The sequence below is a fragment of the Pseudorca crassidens genome, chromosome 8 (genome assembly GCF_039906515.1).
Source record: "Pseudorca crassidens isolate mPseCra1 chromosome 8, mPseCra1.hap1, whole genome shotgun sequence".
Taxonomy (NCBI): Eukaryota; Metazoa; Chordata; class Mammalia; order Artiodactyla; family Delphinidae; genus Pseudorca; species Pseudorca crassidens.
Genome location: NC_090303.1, coordinates 89032895 through 89060396, shown reverse-complemented (window position 1 = coordinate 89060396; position 27502 = coordinate 89032895). Strand labels below are relative to the sequence as shown.

General features: G+C 42.5%; 2 long non-coding RNA genes across 4 annotated transcripts; one reads left to right on the top strand and one right to left on the bottom strand.

Moving 5' to 3' along the window:
• On the top strand, window positions 1–16282 carry LOC137229339 (uncharacterized). Of its 2 annotated transcripts, none has more exons than XR_010945636.1 (3): window positions 1–164; window positions 12874–13052; window positions 16265–16282. It is a non-coding gene; the product is annotated as an uncharacterized lncRNA (long non-coding RNA). The 2 variants fall into 2 exon arrangements; XR_010945637.1 differs by lacking the exon at window positions 16265–16282 and adding an exon at window positions 14637–16250.
• On the bottom strand, window positions 11692–22338 carry LOC137229340 (uncharacterized). 2 transcript variants are annotated; one of them, XR_010945638.1, is made up of 5 exons: window positions 22168–22338; window positions 21560–21784; window positions 17145–18037; window positions 13291–13409; window positions 11692–12866 (listed from the first exon to the last, which is right to left on the bottom strand). It is a non-coding gene; the product is annotated as an uncharacterized lncRNA (long non-coding RNA). The 2 variants fall into 2 exon arrangements; XR_010945639.1 differs by lacking the exon at window positions 17145–18037.
• Between the last annotated feature and the right edge of the window lie 5164 nt (window positions 22339–27502).

Genomic DNA, 27502 nt, shown 5'->3' with positions numbered 1-27502 from the left:
TTAAAGCCATGAGACTGAATGAGTTTTCCAAGAGGACATATAGAAGAGAGGATGCAGAAGAGGATCAAGGGCAGATTTTTAGGGAACACTTATCTTTGGAGCTGGAAAAGAAGAGGAAGTGGAGGAGACACAGGGATAAAAGGGGGGATAAGAAAAGTATAAAGGTAAGAATTGCCCAGGCATGGGGACACAGTTGGGGGTGCGGGAACAGGGTCAGTCATATAAAGTGACTAAGCAAAATGAAAATAAAACAAAACACACTGCATTTGGTAACCGGCTATTGACCTTTAACAAATTATTATGGAGGGATAAGAGCTGGAGCCTAATTGCAAGGATTTGCAAGGGAGCTGGTGGTATCAGCATGAAACAGTCGACAAAGACGACTTTTTAAAGAAGTTTTATGTTGGAGAGAGAGTGAAGGCACTTGCCCCAGAGGGGTGAGCAGCAGACTGGAGGGCCAGTGGTTTTGTTTATGTTTGTGGGGTTGGTTTTTTCTGTTTCTTTATTTATTTATGTATTTTTTGGTTGGTTGGCTGATTTTGGACAAGAGAAACTTGAATGTGATCACAGTCAGGAAGCAAGATCCAGTGGCAGCCAAAGAGAGGAAAGTAAGAGAGACAGCATGTGAAACAGGGCAAAGCTTTAGGGCAGGTGGAGGAGCTCCAGTCAAGAAACGGCAATGGCAGGTCAGCCTAGAAGGAGGCTGCCAAAGGGGCAGGTAGGAGCTGGAGAGGTAGCATCAGAACCAGGGAAGCCTAAGGTGGACAGATGGAATGATGGGGAGACAAGGGAAATAGACCAGATGCTGGAGGTGACAGTGGACCAACAGTGCAGTGGGACTGAGGGGGTAGGATAGGCGGGTGGGGAGTGGGTAAGAGCAGATTTCCTTTGGGTCTATCTACATCTGGAAATCTCCCCACTCTACCCCCCTCAGTCCCTCCCCCACATAAATGCCAGCCTGTCTGACATATAAAATCCTGTGAATCACGAAAGCCAAATGTCTAATTTAATCCTAAAATTACCGTCTACATTGCTACTTTGTAAATTGTGTTGTTCTTAATTATGGTATTAACCAGTCAATGTTTTTTTATTTTTATTATTATTATTATTATTATTATTATTTTGCGGTACACGGGCCTCTCAATGCTGTGGCCTCTCCCGTTGCGGAGCACAGGCTCTGGACGCGCAGGCTCAGCGGCCATGGCTCACGGGCCCAGCCGCTCCGCGGCACGTGGGATCCTCCCAGACCGGGGCACGAACCCGTGTCCCCTGTACCGGCAGGCAGACTCTCAACCACTGCGCCACCAGGGAAGCCCACCAGTCAATGTTTTAACATCTTTTTTTAATTCTAAAAGATGGATAAGTCCAAAAACTATATAAATAGACTAGTCTGCATTGCTAGTTTCTGTGTTTCCTCAAAAGAAAGTTTGCCAGATAGAAGACATTTTTGAGATATAATCTGTTATCAGTCTAAGTGCCCAAAGTCTGGGTCTTCTAAGAAGCTTAGATCATGGTGCGGTGCTCGCGCTGCTACTTGTAAAGCCTATTTCTGCTGAGAATACCTGACTTTCCCGCTGATGAGGAAAGAACTGGGAAGTTGGAACCATTGCAGGATGGTTTTGGCAGAAGCTTTTCTGTTTTTCTCCACCATTGCCTGGCCTGGTTGGGAAAATGGAAGGATTGCTTGATGCTCTTTTGCTCTAGTTCTCTTTACTTATCTGCTGATGTTTCTGGTTGTGTGATTTATATTTAGAATCAGACACTTTGGATGCTGGGGTGGATGCAGAGGGAGAAAGAGACCAAGAGACTAAGAGAGAATCAGGATGGGATTTGAATGGGGTTTGGATTCTGGGCTTTTCTGTGAAAGGGACAGTCCCCCAGAACTAAAATTCCCTATTTACTTTAAGGGTAGTAAAGTCCCCAGCAGAAACAACAACAGCGACTTCATGTCTTCACATCTGTGAATATTTCTGCTTACGTGGCGCTTTGTGAATCTGTCCAGCGAAAATGCTGGAGAGTCCACAGAGCCTGCCATCCTGGTCATAAGTCTCCGGTCGGACTCTCCATTCAGATGTCTCGATTTAATTATGGCCCCAGCAGCTTTCATTTCTCTCATCAGCAACTTGCCTTACTGTTATGCATGTTGCTGACTTTGCTTCCAGTAGGCAGCAAATCATTTTCCGTATCTCCTTAAGCATCACTCATAGCTCCGCTTAATATCCCCCCTCCCCCGCTTTGTCCTTGGGCCTCAAGGTGGCAGACATAGTCTGCCAGTTTCATCAGGTATGAAAGTAACTGGGGACTTCTTCAGAAGGCAGAGCCATTTGCACAAGAGCGCTAAGGGCGCCCAGCCACGAAGCAGGCAGACCCTTGGCCAAGGGGCGATTTGTGCTGTGCCAGCCTCCAGATCTTTCTCACGTGTGCCCCTCAAAGTCCCCACCTGGACTCAGGACTGCCCTGCATGGGCCATGTGCTGTGCCCTGGACCTGGGCTCCCTTCTCCCTTTAGCAGCATTTACCTGCCCCGTGTCCTGCTCCTGTCACCACTCTCTTAGGTGAGAAGCACCCAGTGACAGAGGCTAGACAGGTAGCAGTTACAGAGCAACTCTGGGGATTTGAATCACAGCTCTGCCATTCACTGACTGAGTGACCTTGGGCAAGTAATGTGACTTCTCTGCCCCTTTCTTCATCTGTAGAAAAGCAGTAATAATACCCCTATGAAAAGGGCTTTATGAAGAATAGCGACTTAAATTGCAAGTGAAGCACTCTGTAGTGCCAAATGTGTGTGTTAGTGCCTGAAAAACTTACACCTTCAAGGTGTTAAAAGTGGTCATTGTTTTACGTGTTGTCTTTTCTATTTTTTTTAAATTAATTAATTTATTTTTGGCTGCATTGGGTCTTCGTTGCTGTACGCGGTGTTTCTCTAGTTGCTGAGAGCGGGGGCCACTCTTCGTTGCAGTGTGCGGGCCTCTCAGTGCGGTGACCTCTCCCGTTGCGGAGCACGGGCTCCAGAGCACGGGCTCAGTAGTTGTGGTACACGGGCCCAGCTGCTCCGCGGCATGTGGGATCCTCCCGGACCAGGGCCCGAACCCGTGCCGCCTGCACTGGCAGGCGGATTCCCAACCACTGCGCCACCAGGGAAGCCCCCTTCTGTGTTTTTGTTTGTTTTTTGTTTGTTTGTTTTTGTATTTTAATGAGAGCCTTATGGAAAGGGTCCAAGGAATGAACTTTAAAGGACAGAACAATAAGGGCAAGGTAGAGATCCTCCCATCACTCTTAAATCATACTAATGCAGCTGTCCAAAGCATTGGTCCTTCCGGTCAGATATTCCCTACTATTGATACTTCCTTTTAAGCAAGGAGAATGGAGGCTGGGGGGTTGGGGGGTAGGGCTGCTTAAGAATCATCACAGATTAAAGACTTAATTAATCCAGGAAGCAAGTTGATCAGAGCTAAACCAGGGTTACAGTCATTCTCTACAGTAAATATCAGAGTACAAAGGAAAGAACAGTGCATTTAACTACCTGCCATTCTATTTGTAGATTTTATTTTTCCCATCCTCGATACAAAGGTTGGTAGCCAATAGGATGTCCATAAAGTAACAAATGTTAGTAAAGAAAATCACAAAAAATGGGACGTTAATCACACTGACTTAGATGATTTACTTCCGAGTGATCCCTCACACATCTCAAATATGTCTAAATATGACTAAAATTTATTCATTAGGAATAAAAAGCAAAGGCAGGCTTAGACGGGAGAAAGCTGGGTTCTGAAGAGTAGAAGCTGAGTCACTAATGTTAAGGTCTCCCCTTTGCCCTGCACTCGTGGCTCACCAACATCAGTAGAATCTGAACTCAATTTGTCGGTGATTACTATTATTACTATTACTACTATTATTATTACTACTATCATGATTATTTGGCTGTTCAGTTTCTGCACCCTTTTCCAGTTTTGAGAAGATTTGTTTTCCTCTTGATGTTTTCTGGGGCAGAAGCTGAAAACTCCCTCTCCCAGTCTTCCTAGCAGCTGGGACTCAGACTATGGACTGTCCAATGCACCCATTGTAGCCTTTAGCTAGTGGTACAAGGAAGCAAAGGCAAGGAGGAGCCCTGTTGGCAGTTGGCTACAGCAGTGTCAACAATGGGGACTTTCTAGCAGCAGCAGTGGCTGGGGAGCCCCAGCTGCACATGTGCTAGGTGACTTCAGAGGGCAAGTTGTGATGTCCATCCAGCAAATGTTACCTTCACTAGATGAGCTCTGGAGCAAGATTTTGGCTGTGGTCCTGGCTGCTGCCACGCCTCATTTGTTCCTGCTCAGTTTCTAAGCCTGGTTCTGAAGTCTGTGAAAGGCACAATATCCTTTTATTAAATTTTTTTCTCACTTAAATCAACCACATCTCTTTCAGTTGTTTGCAACTATAAAACCCTGGCTAATACAACTGGTGAGACAAGTTTTTACTATGATGGCTGGGACTGCCAGCCATCTGCCAGTTTTCTCCCTTTCATCTTTTGGTAGTAGAACTCCAGATTTCAGCTTCATCCACAGCAGCATCAGGTCCTGATCTTAGGTCCTGATCTTAAAAAGAAAGGGTATATGCTAATTCTATCATCTGTGTCTTTTCAGGGTCAGTTCAATTGATTGATTTTTTTTCCCCCTCATTATGTGTTGTATTTTCCAGCTATTTTGCATGCCTGGTAATTTTCTGTTGGATGTTAAACACTGTTGTTAGGTGCTGAATAATTTTGTATTCCTGTAAACATACTTGAGTTTTGTTATGGAATGCGATTAAGTTACTTTGGTATATTAGTCTCCTGAGGCTGCTGTAACAAATTACCTCAAATGTAGTGGCTCGAAACAACAGAAATTTATTCTTTAGGCCAGAAGATGTCAGCAGGGCATTTCCAGAGGCTCCAGGGAAAAATCCATTTCTTGCCTCTTCCAGCTTCTGGTGGCACCCAGCATCCCTTGACTACAACACTCCAATCTCTGCCAGTTATTTTCCCAGTGCCTTCTCCTCTCTGTGGGTCTGCTTTGCCTCTGCCTCCTTCTTACAAGGACACTTGTGATGGCATTTGGGGCCCACCTGGATAATCCAGGATGACCTCTTCATCTCAAGATCCCTAACATAGTCACATCTGTAAAAATCCGTTTTTTCAAATCAGGTAACATTTATAGGTTCCAGGGATTAGGACTTTTATCTTTGGGCCACCGTTCATCCCATCACACTTGGAAACAATTTAATCTTTTTATGTCTTGTTTTAAGCTCTGTTAGGTGGGACCAGAGTAGTGTTCAAGCTAGAATTCATTTTTCCCCACTATTGAGGCAGAACCCTCTGAGAATTCTACTTGACATCCCATGAATTAGGAGGTTTTCTACTCTGGCTAGTAGAAGAGGACCTATTCTTGCCGCTGTGTGAGCTCTAGAGAATTTTCTTTCTAGTACTCACAGGTGATGTTTTCCCAGGCCTCGGCTAGTTTCTTCACACACATGCGGTGATCAATGCTCAGATGAGACCCGAGGGTAGGGTTAGGAGGACTCTGCTGATCTCCAGAGTTCTCTCTGTGAAGCATTCTCTTTCCCGGTACTCTGCCCTGCAAACCCTAACTACCTGGGCTTCCTGGGACTCCCAGCCCCACTCCCTCAACTCTGGATTTCCCCATCTTGCACCACACTCTAGGACACCTTCAGGGCTCACCTCATTTGTTTCCTTTCTCTCAAGGATTGTTGTCCTTTGTTGCCTGATGTCCTACATCTTGAAAACCATTGTCTCGTGTTTTGTCTTCTTGTTGTTTGGAGTAAGAGGATAAAACCAGTCCCTGTTACCCCATCTTGGCTGGAAGGAGAAAGCACTGTTTTTTAAAAATAATAATCATGACCAAGTGTGCCCTCCCCTTCCCCTTTCTCCTTTCTTGCTCACTGGAATATGGGTATGATGGTGGGAGGTGGAGCAGCCATCTTGGACTATGAGGTACAGCCCTGCACTGCCTGCCCAGACTCTTACATACAGACAGATACATTTTTATCTTGTTCAAACCATTGTGCTTTTAGATCTCTCTGTTTCTCTGGCTTAACTGGTACCCAATTAATAGAAGTATTTACAAAACATCGTAGTATCATCTCTTTTTGTCCTTTCTGGCTGAGAGACTTGAAAAATGATCCTCTGGGCCACATCAGCAGTCTACAGATAAACCCTCCTCAACAATTCAAAAGTAATTTCTAATGGGAATCAGTGCATACCTTTGTGTGTGTGCGTGTGTGTGTTGCATAGATCAACAGCCATTGTAACTTATTTTTTTTTAACAAAGTTTCTGAGCACAATAAATAACACTTAATAGCATTATGACGTCTAACTTCTAGTCTAGGTGCATGAAACTATGACCTGTGGCCTAAATCTGGCCCTTCACTTGGTTTTGCACAACCCACAAGCTAAGAATGGTTTTCACATTTTTTTAAAGAGTAGAAAAACTCAAAAGATTTTTTTGACATGTGAAAATTCTATGAAATTCACATTTCAGTGTCCATATATGAAGTTGTATTAGAACACAGGCATGCTCATTCATTTATACTTGTCTACAGTGGCTTTTATGCTTCAATGGCAGAGTTGAGTAGTTGTGGCCAAGACTGTGTGGCCAGCAAAGGCTAAGGTATATACTATATGGCCCTTGCCGAGAAAGAATCCTGACCCCTATTTTAGTCCAAAGAACACTTTTTTAAGCTTTAGCTCTACCGCTTAATAGGCATTCGGATGGCATTGGTATGTGATATAAAGAGGACCCTCATGTAGAGCAACAGCAAATAGTAGGCGCAAGTTCACTCAGTTCCGGGGCATGTAAGCAATAGTGCGTCCACACATCACAGTCAATAGCTGTTGGGCATTGCTGTTCCCCAGGCATTTCAAATCACCGTGGAGCACACAGCCTAACCAAGGCTTTCTACTCACTCAGCCCACCAGATCTGGAGGTTTCCTCTCACACCTACCTCCAGAAAGAAAAAGGAGATTCATATTTTTTAAAATTTTGTTTATAAATTGTGTATTGGAATATTTCAAATCTTCAGAATTCAAATTGACCGACAATGCAACCATACTGTGATGATATATGTGCCTCTCTCTTTGACATAGAGAAGGGTCTTTCTTCTGTCTCATGCACGGGTCAAAAGTTTCAGAGAACTGTGGAGTAATGAGAGAGGGAATGCTCACTTTATTACTGATTCTAGTAGGATTCTAAGTTAAAAACCCCTAAACCGTATGATCTCTCAGGCTCTGTTCATGTCTAAGGGAGAAGTAACATTTGTCAAGCACTAACTGTTGGATATAGGAACACGGCCAACTCAGAGGGTGACGTTAATATCCTGTGGTCAGGAAATTGAGGAATAGTGGAATCTTACCCTAAATCTCCCACTTTTGAAGACCTCCCTGAGAGAGATAGGAGTACTGATTACGAAACCAGATAAAGCACTATGTTCTCAGCAGAGTTTGGATCCCGTATGCAATGTAGGAGCCAGGGAGCCAGGCTGAACCCAGGGAATCCTTTTGTTCCACGGAAGAGAGGCCTGAGGAGGTGTATCTGTCAATCTCTGCATCAAGGGTCAAAAATACTGGATTGAGGGAAGGCTCCACCCAGCAGAAGCAAGACTTGCTTTGAGGCTTAGAGAGGAGCTGACCTGGGGTCTCCACACAGGTGACCGGGTCAGGCCAGTGGCCCTGGAGGAGGGTGTCTGAGGAGTGAGGAAGAGAAGACAGGTCTTCCTAGTTCTGAGGAGCAAGATGTGGACCACCTAACCTCAGCATCCTCAGAAGTGGAAGAGAAAAGGTCGGCAGAGGGAGTTGACTGCCTCCACCTCTGAGACTCCTTAGTCAGAAGGAGCTGACTGCGGCTTCAGAAGAGAGAAAGAGGCGGGGGAGCCAGATTCCTGGACAGGCACGGGGCCTTTATCTCAGCTCACTGATGTTCCCCACAGGCACAAAGGCTGATAAATGTCCTTAAAGCTGACCAACCACGGCTGGGGGCAGAGGGGTGCGGGGGAGGAGAAGGGGGGATAGACAGGAGGAGTGTTGAGCCCCTGCTGGAGGCCACAGCCAACTGCAAACCAGAGGCATCCAAGGTTGTTTCGAGCTGACCTTAACAACACTCCTTTGAGGTGGTCTAACTGTGTCCATTTAAGCAAGGAAACTGAGATTAAAAAGGCTAAGGATTTGGGGAGACAATGGGGCATAGTGGAAAAATCATAGGCTTTGGAGTCAAACAAACCTAGGTGACTTAGCCAGCTACTGACTATATTATGTAACCAAGCTACTTTGAAGTGTTTATGTAAAAATAAAGTGAAATCATATTGCATGGGCAAGAGTAGCATTAAGTCTGGCGTATGGTAGTGTGCGGTAATTTTAGTAATTTTTTTCTTCATCCAAGGTCACAGGGTCAGTAAGCAGCTACAGGAGCTGGGCTTGATACCCTGGTCTTCCGGATCCGGAACCCCAGGCATCCTGCCCTCGGTGATGACTTCCTCTCAGCTTCCTGCGAGAGTATACCCAGGTTCCCCTTTAAAAGACCTTTCCCAGTTAAGCTGGTTCATCTTCACATCTAAGAAATAAGATGGTTCCCAAACAACCCCTTTTTAGGGCTAGAATGCTATTCTTCCCACAACCTCTTCACTCTTACCTCCGGGGAAGTATAAACACTCCTTGGTGAGGGGCTGGAACTCAGAAGGCTGGCCAGCCTTGCCTTTCCCAGTGATTGTTTTGAGCTCGCAAGGGAAACCCTTGAAGGGAATCCCTTTGAGCAGCAAAGTCCATCCCTTTTATGGACAGATTCTCCTGCTGCTGCATAGCAAACCCTGAGCAAATTGTTTTGGCACGCACAAGGCTACAGATCTTTTTGTCCAAAAGGCAAACATGTTTCTCTGAATTCATAACAGCAGCTCAGTCTTAAAGGTTTTCCAATCCCGTTGAATGCCTCCTCTATCCAGACATTTCTCGAACTTAATAAATAGTAAGAGGCTGAAGCTAAAAAGGGTCCCCCTATTTACAGAAATGATTTGTCCAACTGGCTACTTCTAAACTAGGGTCTTTCCACCTCAGCACTATTGAAATTTTGGATGAGGCTTTTCTTGGCACTGTGGAACGTTCAGCAGCATCCCTGGCCTCTACCTATTACCTGCCAGTAACACTACTCCATCCTATCCTCCCAAGTTGTGACAATCAAACATGTCTCCAGACATTGTCAAATGTCCCCGGAGAGTTAAAATCACCCCCAACCTGGGAACCACTGCTCTAACAGACCTGGTATGACATTTAAAATGGGTTTGAAGACTCTGGTTTTTAACCCTTCCTTCCGCACTGGACAACCTCAAGTCATTAGTGAGCCAAATGGGAATTTGGGGGGATGCCAAGTATGAATGAATTTCAGGGTGCTGAGAAACAGTGATGCATAGCATACTACAGAGATGTTCGCCATCTTCTTATCTCTAACGCACTTAATGTCAGGACAAGAGGACCAGGGTAGGGCACTGAACCAAATGGACCCTAAACTACACATCAGATGAACAAAGCTTTTCTGAAATATTAAAATCCCAGGCCAAGATACAGAAACTGCATAGGAACTTCAATGTACCCTGAATGCACTTCACCTGAGATCTCATTTAATCCCTGTTAGTAATAAAAGATATAGGTGTCATATCTTTTTTAGAGGGAACCAAAACTCGAAAAGGTTAAGTAATTTATCCAAGGTCAGTCGGCTGATAACTGGCAGGGAGGGGCTTAATACTCAGAGCTGGACGGGATGATAGTTAATATTAGAGATCAACGAGGGCTCATGTTTGGCCAAGGATTTGAACACATCAATTCTTTTAACCATATTGTTTGGGTTACTCTTATTGTAATATTGGGACAGCGGTCAATTTGGCCTTTCTCATTTAGCGATTTTTCCCATCCTTTCGGGTCGGGCAGCCCAGATGCTGGATTTGTCTTTTGGATCAAACACGCCTTACTCTTCTCACCGCAGTCACTCTGACTCCCTCTTCCCTTGACTGGTTAGCATCTAGTGCTCCTGGAGTCACTACGACCCCAGACAGTTGCTAGTTCTCGGCCTGATGTCTCTACATCCAGAGTAGCTAGGTTCTCTGACATGAGCCATCCTCTGGAAATTCAGTCCTAGGAGTTAACTGCAAGTCCCATTTCCTACATTCACAGAGAAGTCCATCTGCCCTTCTCGTACTTATTGAAAAAGCCCCGCCCCTCCAGAAGGTACTGTGGATCAATGGAAGTAAAATTTTAGACAATAAAAAGGAAAGGAAGGCAGGGATGGAATAAGAAGTGGTAATGCAGTAAGGAATGCAAAATACTGAAGATTACACAACACAAAACTGGACAGAGGGGAACACTAAAATCAGAAGATCAGGAGAAGGAAAGCAAAGAGAGGGAGAGTGGTCAAAAGATGGGAAAGAAAGAGATGAGAGAAACTGAGCCAGAAGAAAGGAATAGTATAAAGAGAATCTGCCCCAAAGCCATCTTCTTGACTGTTGATTTCTGGTTAGCTTTCTTTTTTTTTCCCTTCAATTGAAGTGTAGTTGATTTACAATATTGTGTTAGTTTCATGTGACTTTTTTTTAATTGAGATAAAATTGGTATATAACATTATATAAATTTCAGGTGTACACCATTATAATTCGACACCTGTATACATTGTAAAGTGATTACCAGCAAAAATCTAGTAACCAGCCATCACCATACAATGGACCCCCTTCACGCATTTCACCTTCCCCCCCCACCCTCTTCCCCTCTGGTCATCACCAATCTGTCTTTCCGTGTCTATGAGTTTCTGTTTTGATTGTTTGTTTTGGTTTGTTTTCTTCTTTTAGATTCCACATAAAAATGAGATCATACCACATTTGTCTTTCTCAGTCTGCCTTATTTCACTTATTTAATACCCTCAAGGTCTATCCATGTTGTAGCAAATGGCGAGATCTCATCCTTTTTCAGGCAGTGTAGTATTCCATTGTATATATCCACCACATCTTTGTGCACTCGTCCATCGATGAACACTTAGGTTGTTTCCATATCTAGGCTATTATAAATAATGCTGCCATGAAAATGGTTAGCTTTTAATTTGAGCATTTACCTGTGAATAAATGGCAAGACGTCTGTGCACAACTCATATAGTAAAAACTTCCACTTATTAGAACCCGACCTTTCTAGATTATTAAATTAGCCAGAATGGTTTAGCTATACTCTCATTTTAGGAGAAAGATGCACACAGAGTAAAAAGCTACTGTTAGGGATTCAAAGAAAAATGCCCTGGTGGATCTTCAGTATAGATTCACCCATAGGTAGTGCCAAATGGAACCCCCATCACAAAGTATTGAGGTTGCTTTCCATAAACCACACCAGACGAGTGGCCCCACTACTATAAAATCCTACTTACATGATCAAACTAATCTTCAAACCACTGACTCAAAATCCATAAATATATAATAGTTACCATTTATTGATCACTTACAGTTATTCCTACAGCAATGCTGTAAGGTGAGGGCCATCATCCCCATTGACAGGGACGAAGACATAATGGCCAAGAAAGGTTGAGTAACTTGCACAAGGTCACACAGCTAGTCACTGGGGTTGGCTCTAGACCCCTCAGTCTTTCCCCTAAGCTGGGTCTACCCCTCCCCCTTCCAACTTGCCCTCCCCGCAACACTGCCATCTGGTTAGAGTCAATGCACAGTTTTTGCTCGAGTAGACCAGTAAACTCAGAAATTTTTATCCACAGAGGCTGAAACAAAATCATGCTTTGTGCTCAATTCATAGAATTGTAGAATTCCAGGGCTGGCAGGGACACCAGGTCATGAAGTCCCCCTCTCTTTTTTTGCAGATGAGCCAAACCAGGCTCAGTGAATTGAAAGGTCCAAAGGCACTACAGCTAACTAGAAAATTAAGTCGAATTCCCCATTCTTTAAAAATATCCTATTCCTGAGAGTTTTCTTGTGCCCCTGAGGGCACATTCTTCTCTCCCAGAGGGCTGCTTTGCTGCTCTCACACCTACTGTGGGCGCTCTGGAGCCTCCCAGATGCACCATCTTGCGTCCCTGCAGGGTGGGTGGGGCTACAGTAGGAGCAGCCCCCGGGGTTGCTGCTGTGCAGGTTGGGAGGAGCCCCGAGGTCTCTTGGCAGACCACAGCTTTGCTCAGAAGCTATGCGGCAAAAACAAAATCAGCAGTTCCCAGCTCCCTGCTTGATACTATTACTTTTATAATCTATGGTTCCCTTTAAATATCGTGTAACATAACAGGCTTATAATTCAAAACACATTTGTACAAAATGTAAAAGACGTACTCTACAAGCCCATGAATACAAGAAGCAATGTTCCCTTCGGGCCTCCTATTGAAAGCCGACAATACTTCTTCAAACAATCTGACATTTTTTGCCTCTTTGCTTTCACATTCTGCATTATCCACTCACTGTTGTTTTCCTATCGATCAACTCTTAAGTTTCGCCTGGGTCCTCTTGCTGGTATGTGAATGCATGTTAAGCGCTTGTTTTCTTTCAGGACAGACATTCCCCGCTGTGCTTTTCCTGGATTTGGACTATTTTTATTATTTACTTTATGTTGCCATGGAGATGGGGAGATCACAGATGTTCAGAGCTGGAATCTAGGGCCACAGGAGACATTTATCACTGTACTTTGGATGAAGTGGGCTCTTGTTCCCTGTTTCTGCAGAGCCAAGTGTTTATTTTGTAAAGAAGTTACTAATGAGGACTCAAGCGTAATGAATAATCCGAAACTCTCCTTCACCTCCACCGCACAACAGGGAGTGATCTTCTTAGAGTGCGAGGTGTGGCTCTTGACAATACAGAGATGAGCAGCTGTCTGTTTTTCCCCTTGTAGGAAACAGTATGATGCATCAGAACAAGGGACCCATTCATCATTCTTTCCCAGCCCCCCAAGAAGAGAAACTGTCCCAATTTATTTCAGCCATGCTCTGCCAGGAAACAAAGAACCGGGGGGCTCACCAGGATGCTGCCATCATCACTGATGGATGTTTGCAGAATATCAGTGAACAAAGTGTGAGTCTGAACAAAATAAACTATGGTGGGCAATACTTACAAGGCTACATGCTAAAGCCACACTGCTTAGTTACTACCCAGAGTGGCGGTAGTAACAGCAAACTTTATTATTTTCAAGGCTCTGCGGAGCTCAGAGTACAACTGAATTGAACTAAAGATAAAAATAAGGACACAAAAACTCACTGCAGGTGAGATCTTTGGAGACTGACCCCAAACATTTTAGCTTTTAAACAAGTACCTTATAGTGTTCATTCTCCTAAGGGCCACCCGAGGTAAATGGCGGTTATCGTCTCTCTGTCCAAACCAGATCGGGGTCCTTAACAGTTCCCTTCTGCACACAGGAAAGACCACTTATGTCTAAAGAAAACAAAGGAGATAAACACAATAATGGCAAAAGACTGTCCCCACTTTATAATATTCCAGGGCGTCAAGCAATCACTCCTAGTTGCCCTCTCCAACTACCAAGACCTCTCCCTTGATCCCCTTCTCTCACTTTTTCTATGGGACTCTGATGACTGCCCCATTTTCTCGGACTCTTGCTACTTGACTTTTTGGCTCCCTGCAGGCTTTACCTGGGCACTGTGCTTGGGATTTTCCACTGATTTGCACCAAGTCCCCTTAACCCGCCCCATAACCTCCTCCTGCTTCCAACACTTGTTTTAGGGACCCCAGTTCAACACTTACCCTCTAAAAATATTTGGACATATTTTTTCGTCCTTTCTATCTCTCCTCTTTCTTTTTTTCTTTCACCCTCACTCCTTCTCCACCTCTCCCTTTCCTTCTTGTTTGAAGCTCTCATTTTCTCTTTAAACAATCATTTTTCCTTTCCCAGTAGCTTTTGTAATTTGGTATGAAAATTAACACATCTATAACTAAAACATTAAAAGAGGCAATAGTGGCAGAAAGAACATTGGACTAGTTTAAGGCTTTAGTTCTCACATTTACTAGCTGTAGGATATTGGGAACGTACTTAATGTTCCTAAACCTAGGTTTCCTCATTTGAAAAATGAGAATAATAGTCTACATTAAACAGAACTGTGAAGCTAGCATGGAAGAAAACCGCTGGTAGAGTCTCACTAAAAGGTGATTCATTCATTCAACTGAACTCAAAGATTCATTTGGCAAGTATTATTCATCTAGGTATGACATCTAGGTAATGGTGATGATATTTTCAGAAAGTAAAAAAATCCAGGGCTTCCCTGGTGGCACACTGGTTGAGAGTCCGCCTGCCGATGCAGGGGACACGGGTTCGTGCCCCGGTCCGGGAGCATCCCACATGCCGCGGAGTGGCTGGGACCGTGAGCCATGGCCGCTGAGCCTGCGCGCCCGGAGCCTGTGCTCCGCAACGGGAGAGGTCACAGCAGTGAGAGGCCTGCGTACCGCAAAAAAAAAAAAAAAAATCCAGATACAGTTGTCAAGAACTACGAAGAGTCTGAGATTTTACCCTTCTTATAAGCTAGCAAGTTAACCTGGTGCAGTTGTTTAAGTGCTGGCAGAAGACACAAGACTACTGGCTCAGAGACAAAGGACTTTGTTATTCACAACAGTAACAGTAGTTGTGTTTTGGCATTTTTCTTGTGCCAGATTCCTGAAACACGATCTCCATTGGGCAACATGAAGAAGGCCAGGTGACACCTGCACACACAATGGGTTGTTTTCCAGGAGAGGAACCCTGAGCTAAGGGAACCTGAACCCATAACAGAGGTCCATAAATCATGCCTGCTCTTTGCTCCTGGAGGTGACACCGTCTCTACCTTCCAAAGCTGTTTACTATACAAATATCATTGAAAAGATCATCTAGAAGAAAGTCAGTGCCTCTGCTTATAGAACATCCAGAAATGCAAGAGACCCATGGAGAATCGTCTCCAAACAAAAGCAAACTGTTTGCCAAGCATTTGCCTAATCCTAGTGACAAATGGACAGAATATTTGAAATTTGAACGTAAGTTCAAGTCTTCTAGGTCTATCTGCACTACAACAGAATCTATATTAAACAATGGAAGACTACTAATTGTGACATAAATCTGAACAGTAATTTACTACAATTTAAAAACAGCTAAGGCCAGGATTCATGCATTTCTAAATATAGAAAAAGTCTTACAGACCATCTTTATTTGGCCACTTATCTCAGTTCCCATCTGAGATAACATCATTATATTAAGCTTTCCTTACTTTCCCATTAAATAAACAGATATAACTATGTAATTTATAGCAGTAGTAAGAACTCAAGTTCAGGAGTCAGCCTGCCCAGGCTCAAAATTCAGCTTAACCACCATAGAGGGACCTGGAGAGTTATTTAACTTCACTGCTTTATTTCTGCTTCTGTAAAATGGAGATAAAGTGTTTTCTTTGTAAGATTGATGAGCAGATAAAATGTTATAATCCATGTAACATGCTTAGAACATGCTTAAATAAATGTTAGCTATTTTTAACAGTGAATATTCACACAATCCTTTGGGTATAGTGTTCTTCCTCAAGTGCCAGACTTTAAAAAATATATTCAATCTAGAGCCTAGGATTTCAGAATATATCCACAAGCACTTATAACCAAAACTGCTCTCCCTGTTTTCTGCTCCTCACCACCAACCTACTTAAGTAGGGTTCTGTGTAAATAAGAAGAAAGACAAATCGGTACCAAATAAAAGGCCCACCCTCCCTGAGCATTCATACAGTTAGTCTCAAGCTTTATTTCCATTCCAAGAAGAATGTTCTTTAATAAACTTTATTCATGTACTTAAGGGAGATGAAGAGAATAACATTTATGGATTCTTATCTGGAAATAATCTGAGTTAGTATTATTGTCTTTCTGTTTTAGCTGTAGCCCAAACATTCTATTTAACGACTAAATTGGTAAAATCCTAAGTAGGAATCTGTCTATTTATGTTTTCTTAGTCTTTTTCATTCTTGAATTCTCCAAAGGCAATCAGCACAAGAAATCCTGGGGCTCAAGGAAAATGTTTTCCAATCCACTAAACACATACTACCCTAGTTATAATTATCTGTGCCCTCTTTCAGTTGCAGCTGGAAGGGCCTTTGCAATCATGGCTTCAAACCCTTTGCTTTGTGGACCAGGAACCCAGCCAGCTGAGGCAGATGGTTCCCAGTCAGGGAGTGGCAAAGCTGTGAGCTGGGTTCCAGTGCTGTCTGATGCTCTGCATCTTACCTCTCCTTCTGCCTCACCACTCTATCCCCTTATGCTTCCTTCATTCTCAGCATCAAAGCAGGTAAATTTAGTTCGTATTCCATGAAATGTGTTGAATGAGATGTACTGAATGGAAACGAAATGTGTTTCATTTTAGTTGCTGGTGCTTTATTCTCCAGTTGTGAGCAGGGTAACAAGGTTACCCTGATTTCCCAGTTGGGATCTTTCAACTTATTAAAACTACGGTGGTCCTCAGGGTGGTGACACTATCCGGTTTGACACTGTGATGGCAGACACAGGATATTACACACTTGTCAAAATCCATAGAATGTACAACACAAGGAGTGAACCCGACTGTAAACTATAGACTTCAATTAACAATACCGTATCAATATTGGGTCATCACTTCCAATAAGTCTACCACAGTCATGCAACATGCTAATACTAGGGGAAACTGTTGGGGAATAGAGAGGTATCAGGGAACTCTGTACTCACTCCTCAGTTTTTCTGTAAACCTAAAACTGGTCTAAAAAAATAAAGCCTGGGAACTGCCTGGCGGTCCAGTGGTTAGGACTCCGTGCTTTCACTGCCGAGGGCGTGGGTTCAATCCATGGTTGGGGAACTAAGATCCCACAAGCCGCACGGCCAAAAATAAAATAAAATCTATTATATCTATTTTTAAAAAAACCTACAGTGGTCCAACCTTGTTCTGTTTGAGAGATAGTGTGGTAATGGAGTTTCTTGACCAATAAAAATAGCCACAAACAAACAAACACCAGTAATGTCTTATCTCATTTGGCCTCTGCCTTTGGTATGAAATAGTAAATTCTAGAACTCATTAATCATATTGTTTACATCCAACGTGGAAAGATACAAGGTAAATATTGTTTCTTAATAAAATTGACAATTTGTATGGCACCATTCAATGTGGTTTTGAAACTGCCATCTTACCGATAGCTGGTGCACGTCTGCTCAACGCACGGTGAACACTGAAATGAATTCTGTTAATGGTTTTGAACTGTTCCTTCTGAGTTTTTTCCCTGCCATTGTTTTCGTACTGTTTGTACAGCTAGCTTATATTTTTGCCAGTTTCTTTGATGGCTTGTTAAAAACTGATCTAAACACCTTAAAATTTCTTCTTCTTTGTGCACATGTCAAAAGTTTTCAAAAGTAACAAATCTTTCTCGTATTTGTCTCCATGAACTTACAACACAAAAGCAAGCAAAGCGGAGTGTTGGCCACCGGATCCATGAAGATTTTGAAAATCTTAGCCTTTGAATTACTTCACCAAGCACATGGGGTAATAATGTTTGAATTTTTCACTATACTCGTCAGACAATGGTAGTGGTTGAATTTTTATAGTAGCCAGTTGCCTTGTTAGTAATGGAACATTTAACGAGGTTTTCCCTGATGGAACATTCCATCCTGTCTCCCAGAGCCCATCTACTTTGAATGATGCTGCGTGTGAAGTTTCATTGTCAGATTCAATTTTAGTTCGTATTCAGTTTTCTAGGAACAGTAATCTCAAGACTGAAGGTGTAAGATGTCAATAGCCTTCTTTTTATTCTCACTATATTCTGTTTCAGAATACCACTGTAACTTGGCAGGCATGGTAGAACTATTTTGCAAATTTTTACTGCATGAAGTACATCCAGTAACTCTTAGCACCATAAAAGGTGAACCCAGTGACAAATAATAATTACTGTTCTTCTTATCTTTGCATGACTTTATGAGATACTTTTCCACACGTGGCCTTCGTTTTCTGGAAAGATGCTTCATTCTGGTCAGACTTGTCATGATCAGCTTGATCCTTTTCTTGTTATAAACATAATTATTTCATCTTACTATGGGGGGATAAATATAAACATAAACTCTGTCACAGAGATAGATACATATATATGTATTATATCTGTAAATAGAAAGATTGAAAAGACAGAAAAATTCATTCATTAAAACTACAATAATATGATACTACCATAATGCAATGCATTGCATGTCCACTTGATATTGTACAACTGATTTCCACTCCATGAGGAGAACACGTGCTAAACACATGCACCCAAGGCTTGCCCAGCATTTAATGGAGCGTGGTCACTCCCATGTTAATGGAGGGTATGCACTTGTAATAATTTACCCAAGGGGACACGCACAGGCCTGAATTCAGGAACAGAGCGGAGCAGAGCTACAAGCTCCGTTCAGAGGAACATCTATCCATAAAACATTCAAATATATACACAGAGACACCAAGAGAAATGCTATTTCCAGGTCTGAATTAAACCAAGCTCACCCAGCAGTACAAATAGTGGTGGTCCCTAATATGCTAAAATCTGGTGCATGTCAAATTAGAGTGTGTGTTTATTGTCATAGTTTCTTTTTTAAATAGTGGAAGTGTATATATTTTAAAAAGAAGCCAGAGTTCTACATTTACGGAATCTTTGCAAGCAGGCATATGCTTGCTCCGTGGATAACATATGACAATGCAGGAATGGAACGGAGCCAAACAATCAGGAAAATGAAGCCCCCTCCCCTCCTTAGGCAAACATGAAAGCACAGCTGGTGCCAGCACGCAGAGATGCAGAGGAAGAAATGGCCTGAGAGAAGGAGGAGCCTGAACACAGCAAGATCTTCTCCATAGAACTTCTCTGAGTGAGAAGCAGACAGAGACTGGCAGAGGAGGGACCCAAAGGGCTGGACAGACCCTGCCAGAGGAGGAGCAAGTCGGGCAGGAGATGTAGGAAGACGGCGACTCGCCATCTCTGTGGTTGTGCAGAACCGTGTCATGGAGCTGGAACTTCTTCCTCTCCTCCAAACAAGCCCTCACAGTTCTCTCTGCTGTTTGGAGTCATCTGAAATCCCTCCATCTCCACTTCTTTTTTTCACTTCATTAGCTTGGGTGTGTGCCTTTTCCAAACTAGTGTTCTGTGGATCATCAGTCCATAGGAAAAAAGTAATTTTTCCACCCGGGATTATTATTAAGTTAAACTAAATTAAATGAGTTTCTTTACTGCAGAATATCGAGCATTTACTTATACTAATGTTTCTTGGGAATTTCCAAGGGAGGATATCATATGTCATATTTCTCATGCTCATTCAATTGAGAAACAAATTCTTTATTGAGTACTTGTAAATATCTCCCCAAACTCATGTTCCACAGAACACAGTCCGAGAACTACTGCATCTCCTGGAGGCCCCTGGTCTCAGTCACATACACGGTCTGTCATTCACCATCCTCTCCACATCTGGGGCAACTGGATGTTGGGGAGCCAACCACATTGTCAACTAAACCCCTTAAAAGGAAACTGTGCTATGGTTATTTTCCAGGTGAGAAGAAACAGGACCCAGGTCAGGTTAAGTTTGGATTGGAGTGGAAATTAACAAATCAGCATAGACTCTAGGCGAGCATTCAACAGAACTCCCAAAGAGGTGTGTCTACAGGGTGCCCAGGGAATGAGGACTAAAAAGTGGGAGAGCGGAAAATGAACACAAATGTCACTTACTTCCCTGCGTTGACTTGCTTGGAAGTAATTTTGGGAAATCTCCAGAACTTGATGTGTCAATGTAAAAGGTGGGCTTAAAGTTCCTCTCACATTTTGTACCCCTTGTGATCGATATACCTGAGTGCCTTGCACGTGACAGACTTGATAAAACCTTGAATAAATTGCATGAGTGAGTGAGTGAGTGAGAATGATCCTAGGCCAAATTAGAAAAAAAACAAAGTTTATTTTCAGGTGTGTTTTCTTGCGTCGTGGGTTTCAACGCCTTCTCTCCTTCTATTATGAAAACTACACTAAGACATGCCTGATTCCACCTTAAAGTGCTCTTTTTTCAGGGGTAGGTTTCTATCTTGATACAAGTCAAACCTTAACTAAAAGACTCTGATGCTATGGTGGGGCGGATCTCTGAGCATCAGAGTCTCCCCAGACCTTTGCAATACCACCACAAAAGAGAAAACCCACTCTTAATGGAGTCCTGAGGATCCACAAAATGAAGATAATAAAAGGATAACCCATCACCTTTTGTTTCTACTTCCATTCCAGAATATCCTCCAGGTATTGTGCCTGGTGGGATGTTTTTCAGAGGACACAGCCCCTGTGCCCCGGACAGGAATGTGGCTGCTTCGTGGGTGACTCCAGAGCATGCCAGGGACAGAAAGCAATACATGTATCCAACGGAAACCACAGGGGGGAATTCTGGTGGTCAGGGTGTGACTGCCCAGCAATCTGAGCATTCATCTTCCCTGTGCCATCTCTCCAGCCAATCTGCAGTCAAACCAGAGCGTTATGGCTGTGCCACGACAGATTTCAGACTAAATACTTTAAGTTAAAAGGCGATATTGCTGGCCAGACCTTCAAGTGATATAAATGAGAGAGGTGCCTGATGAAGCAGAAGTTTGGGTGGGGACATGGTAAGAGATTTGTGCTTGTTGCTTGATTCTAAAGTATGCAGAAGAGGAATACTTCAGGCATTATTTCAAGGATTAAAAAGAGAAAAGGGCAGCTAGAGCAGTCTTGCCTCAAGCCTCCCTTGGGACTTCATTTTTTCCCTCTATCCCTCTCTCCTGTCTGCCCTCACTTCTCTGCTCCCTTCCTTCCTTCCTTCCTCCCTCCCTCCCTCCCTTCCTCCCTCCCTTCCTCCCTCCCTTCCTTCCTTCCTTCCTTCATTTCCTTCCTTCCTTCCTTCCTTTCCTTCCTTCCTTCCTTCCTCCCTCCCTTCCTTCCTCCTTTCCTTCCTTCCTTCCTCCCTCCCTCTTCCCCTTCTTCCTTCCCTTCTTTCTCCTTTCTTTTATTGGTACTTATATACAAGGAACTGTGTAAAGGCTACAGAGATAAATAGGATATGGCTTCTGCTCTGAATATATCAAATAACCACCCCCCTTTACTCTTCAACCGATCTTATCTGAGCATTCACCTCTGTTTACCTTTCTCTATTTTTCCTTACACTTTAGATGACAATCTATATTAGTTATGGTTCTCCAGAGAAAAAGAATCACTAGGATATATATATCTGCATATATATGTATATATATATATAGTTGACCTTTGAACAAGGCAGGGGTTAGGGACACCGATCCTCTCTACAGTCGAAAATCCATGTATTACATAGTCAGCCCTCCTTGCATGAGGTTCCTCTGTATTCATGGTTCTGCAGCCACGGATTCAACCAATCTTGGTTTTTTGTAATACTGTATTATTTACTGTTGAAAAATATACACATATAAGTGGACCTGCACAGTTTAAACCTGTGATGTTCAAGGGTATATATATATAATATTTTTATATTAAAATATATAAATATAAAATATAATATATATATATTTTATATGAAAAATACATTTTTCTGAAAGAGATTTTTAGGAATTGGCTCACATGATTATGAGGGCTGGTAAGGCCAAAATCTCTGGCAGGCTGGAGATCAGAGAAGAGTTGATGTTGCAGTTCAAGTTCAAGGCAGTCTGGAAGTAGAAATCCCTCTTCCTGGACGGAAGTCAGTCTTTTTTCTCTTAAGCCTTCAACTGATTGGATGAGGCCCACCCACATTATGGAGGGTAATTTGCTTTACTCAAAGTCTACTGATTTAAATGTTAATCACATCTTAAAAAAAAAAAAAGAAAACCCATCACAGTGACATTTAGACAGGCGTTTGACCAAATATCTGGGTACTATGACCTAGTTGACACATAAAATTAACCATCACATTGCCCCTCCCACCACCATTGCCAGAATCCTTCCTACATTCTTCCTTCCTCTGAGTCATCTCTCTACCTTACCCCCTCTTGTTTTCCCATCAAACTTCCCCCACCTTCACAGGGACACCGAGGCGACAATGATAATGGCTAACGTCTGCTGAGCTCTTATAATTTGCCAGGCACTGTGCTAAGCTTTGCATGAATTTCTTATTTAATTCTCACAACAACTCTATGAAGTAGGCACTGTTATTATTATCTTCTCTCACCCAGAGAGGTTAGGCACCTTACCTGAGGTCCTACAGCTGGTGCATAGTGGGGCAGGGGTTCAAGGCCAGTCAGCCAGACACCAGAGCATGTGGTATTAACTCCTGGTCAGGCTGCCTCCCTCAGTATGTGGGATGGTCATGACCAAAGGCATCCTCCCACCCTCCAAGGAGCGGTTCCAGGTTGTCAAAGTCCTCAGGCATGAGAGGCCGGTGCTGCCGATTCTGTTGAACCCCAGGGGACAGCACAGAGAGTGACAGTGGGCCCAGCAGAGGATGCCAGCAAGCATCCCACCATGGGATGTTCTCACCAGAACACATGTTCCTCTAGAGCACAGAAGGTCAGGGAAGTGCTAACCAGCCTGGCCCAGCGAAGGGCTCCTTGAACCCTGAGGCCAGACCACACCAAAACCCACGGCAATGGGTTATTCTACAGCCACCTACAATCATTCAGTAGGAGAATGTTTAATGACACAGGCAAATGTTCATGAGACACTAAATTAAAAAACCAGTTCCTAGCAGTTTGTAAATATGAGCTCATTAAAAGTGTGTATTCCATATATTATACAAATCTAACATATAAATGTATGTGTATATATATATGTATGTATATACATAGAAATAAGATTAAAAAGATAGGCTCAAAAATGAAATATGATTATGGGGGATTTTTATTCTATTTTATGCTTTTCTGCATTTTCTAAATTTTCACAAGTAAATATATTTTGTAGAAATGTACAAAATACCATACTTTTACAATGAAACATGTAAACATACTTTGTAACTAAACATTTAAATATATTTTGTAGAAGTGTACAAAATATATACTTTTGTGATTAAAGAATGGCCAATATGAAGACACAAATATTTAACTCTTTCTTGGCAATTTAATCCTACACCAATCTATTTTAAAAAATTAAATCCTACAACTACGAGGCTCAGACAGATCCACATTGAGATTATTGGTTACAGATGGGATGTCAGCCCTTAAAGAGATGAGGTGCCTTGCCCAGGAGGGAGCTTCAGCTCTCCCAAGAGGAACCTAATCCAACAAAGGTGTTTGGCTTAATGACAAGAATTTTCATTGCAAAAATATTTTCCATTCTTTAATCAGAGCCTAATCCAAAAGAAACTTCAGATACCCGTCATGGTACCTTCCATTTAAAATCTCTACCTCCCTCTCGTTTCAGTCTCAGTAGCATTCCTTTGCTTCGCAAATTAACGAAAAAGCTGGGAATTGTAAAAGTCTCTGTCAAATTGTCACCCTTTTTATTAATCCCTCAAGTTGTCCTAGTGTGTAACTGAATTTTTAATCAACATTCTAGGACTAATGCAACAAATGAGAAATGTCTACTTTATGAAGACAAAAACTTATTCCAGTTAACTTTCATGAATCCAAACATTCTGGGAAATCTTGGGGTGAAATTACTTTCACAGCCTACGGGTAGCCATCTAAATGATAATAATAAATAATCATACCACGTATTTATACATTATTCCATTTATCCTCAAAACATCCCCCAAACTTTGTATTACTTCCATGGCATGGAGAAGGCCCTGAGCTGTAAACTTATTTGCCAAGAACACAGAGCTGGCAAATGAAAGTGGCTTGAGTTTTTGGAAACAGCTATAAGTTATTCAGACCAAAGTCCTGTGACTCAGGGGGATCCTCCATCAATGACTAAGTCAATGAGGAAATACTCATTGGACACTGTTCATGGAACAGTCCCTGTATGTTCACTCTGAGGAGACTATTAGATGAATAACTAGTGGTCCCAGCTGCCATCAAACTGAGTAATCGTAGTTTTTGGTCAAAAAATGAGGTGTCACTATGATGTAACAAGACTGATGGTGTGTGTGTGTGTGTGTGTGTGTGTGTGTGTGTGTATTAGATCGGCTCTGAGGTCTCCATTAGTATCCATCTCCTTGAAGGTACCAGGGACTTTTTAGATGTTAGGCACAGTATGATGCTATGAACATAGGTGTGCAAATATCTCTTCAAGACCCTGCTTTCATGCAAACTATTATATATAGTATGGATAAACAACAAGGTCCTAATGTGTAGCACAAGGAACTATATTCAATATCCTGTGATAAACCATAAAGGAAAAGAACATGAAAATGAATATATATGTATGTAGAACTGACTGTATAGCAGAAATTAACATGACATTGTAAATAAACTATACCTCAATAAAATTGTTTTCAAAAGACACTGCTTTCAATTATTTTGGGTTTATAGCCAGAAGTGGAATGCTAGATCACATGGCAGTTCCATATTTAATTTTTTGAAAACCACCATACTGTTTTCCATCGCTGCTGTACCATTTTACCTCCTCAACAGTACACAGAAGTTCCAGTTTCTTCACATCCTAACACTTGGTATTTTCTGTGTTTTGTTTTTTTTTTATAATAGCCATCCTAAAGGGTGTGAGGTAGTATATCTTTGTAGTTTTGATTTGTGTTTCCCTGATAATTAGTGATGTTGAGCATCTTTCATGTGCTTATTGGCCTTTTGTAATCTTCTTTGGAGAAATGTCTTTTTGAGTCCTTTGTCCATTTTTGAATCAAGCTGGGTGTTTTTGTTGTTGAGTTTTATGAGTTCTCCATATATTCTGGATATTAATCTCTTGTCAGATATATGATTTGCACAGATTTTCTTCCATCCTGTGGGTTGTCTTTTTACTCTGTTGATTGTGTCTTCTGTGGCACACATTTTAAACTTTTCTTAAAGCCCAGTCTATTTATTTTTTCTTTTCTTGCCTGTGCCTTTGGTGTCATATCCAAGAAATTATCACCAAATCCAATGTCCTAAAGCTTTACCCTGTGTTTTCTTCTAAGAGTTTTATAGTTTTAGGTCTTACATTTAGGTTTTTAATCCATTTGGGGTTAAATTTAATCTGCATTGTTAGGTAAAGGTTGGCCACAGGTACTCTTTGAAATTGCAAACATTTTTCTGATATTCCTTTCTACAAACTCCAACAGCTACATAAGTAAAGAGGACCCCTCCCGGGCTTCCCTGGTGGCGCAGTGGTGGAGAGTCCGCCTGCCGATGCAGGGGACACGGGTTCGTGCCCCGGTCTGGGAAGATCCCACATGCCGCGGAGTGGCTGGGCCCGTGAGCCATGGCCGCTGAGCCTGCGCTTCCGGAGCCTGTGCTCCGCAATGGGAGAGACCACAACAGTGAGAGGCCCGCGTACCGCAAAAAAAAAAAAAAAAGAGGACCCCACCCCCCCAAATAAACCCCTCATTTTTTTCATATTTTGATTAGCAGGAATAATCACATCTGTCTCACATTCTCTATTCAAAACACCAAATGTCACAATTTCAATAAAATTGTATTTACAAAATCTTGCCTAATAAATACAACAACTTCAGAAGAAATGTTGACAGTAGAAGCAGCTGTTACTGCTGAAAATTTTGGGGCTATGTTACTATCTTCTCCTAAACTGGTTCCTCTGGGATGGTTTTTCCTTGTTGTTAAAGAAATGTGCTGTGACTTGTCTGTGCCCATGGAGCGTCCAATCTAGTCTCTAGCACCAGAAATGCCCTCCTGAGAGGTGCACAGATCAGGGCTGCATACTTCTCACCATGTGGTGGGTGCTCATTTCTTGCAGAATGAAGGATGGATATTTTTTCTCTTTCTGGTCTTGGCAGGTTGTCTATTATGTTCTTTTTTGCAGCCCTTTTATTGTTTGTATTTGCTTCACAATTCAAAACAGTCTTGAGTACACACCCATCCAATCTCTTAAAATCATCCCTAAAAAATCTTTTTTTCTTTGTTGGTCGGCTGGTTTAAAGATTTGTCAAGTCCAAATCGGATAGGGAGACAATTGTACCACATTTAATTCCCCCAAATCATTGATTTGTCTCTGTATTGGGTCATAGAAAATGATGTGCATACTTCACCTACCCATTCATTTGTTTCCACTCCCCAAACACAATAGAACTAATAGCTCTCACATTTTATGAGTTTTCTATGTTCCAGAAAAAAATGTAGGGTGCTTGACTTACATGTTAGTTCATTAAGTACTCAGCGTAACTCTGTGAGTGGATGTTATCAGCCTTAATTTATAAACAAGTAAATCTATTTGTAATTAAGTCTGAAATTTGGCGAAGTACTCCTCAATATCGAAAAGCATATTATTACTTTCATAATTGCTTGAAAATGTCCCATGGCACTTTTCCTCTGCTGCAGTGCAACTTTGGGGTTTGAAAGATGTGAGTTTGAATCTTCGCCTTGCCACTTGCTTTACTGGGACTTTAGGCAAGTTGCTTACATTCCCCTAGGACTGTTTCCCAGGATGCAGTGTGGGCCAGTGGGGACCAGGAACTCCCACTAGCGAGTACTGTGGGCATTAGGGAGGCACTATAATGCAGCGTCTAGTTCTGGGTCAGCTCCTCCCCTCTCTAGGACACTCTGGGAAGGACAAGTGCCAAAGTCTCAACACCCCGAAGAAACCTCTTCTTGGGAGTTAGGGTTTGGTCAGGACTCCCTAAGAGCTGCCTGAGTCATAAGAAAACATGAGTCTCTCATGCTCCCTGAAATACTTCCAGAATGGGTCTCCAGGGCCCACCTCACGCAAAATGCATCGGGGAGGAGGTTCTTTGGTTCCTCCATGTTAATCTGCAATAGGTTTAGCATGTCCACTTGCTTATTAGCAAAGGGACCTCTTTGCTGGGTAGTTTCCCCTGTATTTTGGGTGTATCCCAGGCCCCTGGATCTCTGGCAGCATTCAAAGTATTACCATACAGTAGTTACTAAGGTGACCCAGGAATATTTAGCCGTTATTTTTAAAAAGGTGTTGAATGGATTTGCAGAAGGACTTAGCAAAGGGCACTTTGGAGTTTGCAGTATTCCGTCAGAAAGGTCTCTGCAAGAACATTACTCCTGTAGGTTCTCGGTTATAAATATTTAAAAGTCTGAGTCCAAGTGTCCGTTCTCTACGTCTGCATCTGGGGAGGGTGGGATGAACTGGGAGGTTAGGTTTTACAAAAATACAGTACCATGTGTAAAACAGATGGCTAGTGGGAACCTGCGGTATAGCACAGGGAGCTCAGCTCGGTGTTATATGATGACCTAGATGAGGGGAATGGGGGTGGGGAGGGAGGTCCAAGAAGGAGGGGATATATGTATACGTATAGCTGACTCACTTCGTTGTACAGCAGAAACTAACACACCATCGTAAAGCAACTATATTCCAATTTAAAAGAAAAGTCTGAGCACACAGAATGCCAAATTTGTCTATCAGCTCTGCAAATAAAACCACCTATTATTTTTCCATTTAGTACTACACACTTCCTAATCTATACATGCCCCAAATCAAGCTGTTCCTCCTTATACAGTGGTTTGTCTTCTC